This window comes from Ursus maritimus, unplaced genomic scaffold (assembly GCF_017311325.1).
Source record: "Ursus maritimus isolate PB19 unplaced genomic scaffold, ASM1731132v1 scaffold_7, whole genome shotgun sequence".
Taxonomy (NCBI): domain Eukaryota; kingdom Metazoa; phylum Chordata; class Mammalia; order Carnivora; family Ursidae; genus Ursus; species Ursus maritimus.
Window position 1 is genome coordinate 81,255,181 of NW_024426885.1, and position 2,368 is coordinate 81,257,548.

The 2,368-nt window shown below is 38.6% G+C and overlaps 1 non-coding gene across 1 annotated transcript; it reads left to right on the forward strand.

Annotated features, from left to right (window-relative positions):
* The first annotated feature begins 638 nt into the window (after positions 1-638).
* Positions 639-711, forward strand: TRNAE-CUC. The gene has a single exon. It is a non-coding gene; the product is annotated as a tRNA-Glu (tRNA).
* The last annotated feature ends 1,657 nt before the right edge of the window (positions 712-2,368 follow it).

The following is a 2,368-nucleotide window of genomic DNA, read 5'->3' on the forward strand; positions in this document are numbered from 1 at the left end:
GGCACCATTTCCATCAAAATGACATTTTAGCAGTGAGAATGAATGCATTCCCCAAAGGGCAGATAGGTTGTCTGGAGAAGAGCTCAGGAGGCTTAAATATGTGGAATGCAAATGTTTAGAGGAAAGTAAGTCAGTGAGGAACTTGACAGGGGTGGTCGGAGAGATTGAGGCAGGATCAGTATATCTTAGCTCCTGGGAAAGAAGGGAAGGGAGGAAACCATTCTGTGGGGAAGATGATGTTCACCGGATTCTGTGCTTAAGAAGGACACGAAGAAAATAACGATAGACAACAGTGAAGGCAGAGAAAAAGGATCTAAATGAGTGAGAGGATTCACAGGAGTGTTATGTGAGAGCTGTAGAAATGAATGCCTTCTAGGATGGGAACAACTGATGTTAACACGGATTAGCTTTAGCCAAATAAAGGGGGGGATTTATTTCAAGACTCATGGGAGGGATAGAAGAATATGTACAATACAGAACACAACTGTTAAACTAGAAATAAAGATCAAAGTGAACACATATCAAATTTATTTATTAATTGGTTCATTTGGGGTAGAGTAAAAGTCAAACTCCGAAATATATAACGAGGCCACGAGGAGTAGTGAATTGTTTTTTCAGAAAGAACAGAATTCAGGGGCACCTGGCTGCCTCAGTTGGTAGAGCTTGAGACTCTCGATCTCAAGATCATGAGTTCAAGCCCCACGTTGGGTGTAGAGATTACTTAAAAATAAAATCTTAAAAAAAAAAAAAAAAGAAAGAAAGTAGAATTTCTGCAGAAGTTGATGTATGGAGAGTGGAATTAAAGAGATTAATAAAAATATTGTATTAGAAATGAGTTGGGATGAAAATAATAAAATAGCTGAGTCACTGTGGCTTTAGACATTTGGAGACCTCCATTTATAAAAAGTGTAGAGAGAGGTAATTCCTGAATTGGTTCAGCAGCTCAATAATATCAGGGTTTTGTGTTAGCTTCTGCAGATTTTTCTTTACTTCTCTCCCATTCCAATGGACATCTATTTGTAGGACAAAAAAGATGGGAGGAAGAATGTGGGGGAAATCTCCCCATGCATCTTTTTCTCTTTTATTAGAAACAAAATTCCGACCTTGTTCAAATGAAATGTGTTTTATCTACCTCTTGTGAAAGAACCCAGGCGAAAGAATGAGTTAACAAACATGGGTGGTTGCCAGGTGCAGGGGGTGGGGACCTGAGGGAATTGAATGGAAGTGGCCGAATGTACACACTTCCCGTTGTAGGAGAAGTTCTGGGGGATGTGAGGTCCAGCGCAGTAACTATAGTTAACAACTCTATTGTATATTTGAAAGTTGCTAGGAGAGTAGATCTTAATCTCATCACAAGGAAAAAAAAGTAACTATGGGAGGTGATGGAGGTTAACCAAGCTTATTTGGTAAGCATTTCATAATATTTACACACACCACATCATTATTTGTACGGCTAAGACTAAAACAGTGTTATATGTTGGTTGTATCTCCATAAAGCCAGAAGAAAAGATAATTCCAATGATGTGAAAATGTTGGGGCTCAGAGAGAACAGTCAAGAAAGAATTCTTGAGGTATCTTTGGTGCAAAAAGATGGTTTTATTAAAGCATGGGGACAGGACCCGTGGGCATAAAGAACTGCACTGGGATCATGAGGATACTTTCAACTTGGGAGTGAGTTAGGGAGAGCATAAGCCTTTAAGGAATTTTGGAAGCAAGGTTTCCAGGACCTTGAGGGGCTAACAATTGTTAGGAAAATGTCATTTATTACTGTCTAGTAAAACTTTAGTCATGAGACCCTTCAGATGTATATCAGGAGGCCATATATTTGGAGGAGGATGATTGCTAACATATATCTTGGTGGGGTGGGTGGTGTGGTAGAGATAGAGGAAGTTTCCAATGTAATTTTTATATGTTAAAGGAGACTTGCAGGATCCTGGAGGTCGGACTAATGTTAAGCTAAGATTGCCTTTTGCCCTTAGCAAAGTGTTAACTTCAAGGCAGTTGAGTTCCTAGAGGAAGGTCACTGTGTCTGTGTCAAGAACTTGTCAACGGGCTGTAAGTTGTAAGGAAATTTAACTTTTTTCTTTTGTCTTTGTTCCCCACAATACCAGGAGGTGTTCTACATCTGTTGGTATATATATATGGCTCAGTAAGTGTGGACTAGTCGCTCAACCTCTCAAAATATATATAGAGAGAGATATAGATACATATAGATATATCTATGTATATTACATTTCGATATAGTCTTCAAATAGTATGACAAACACTGCAAATCAGCCAAACTTCTCCTAATATTTAAAATGTTCCTCATTTGCAATTGAAATTCTACCTGCAATTGATATTCACATGAAGGCTTTAAACAATAGAC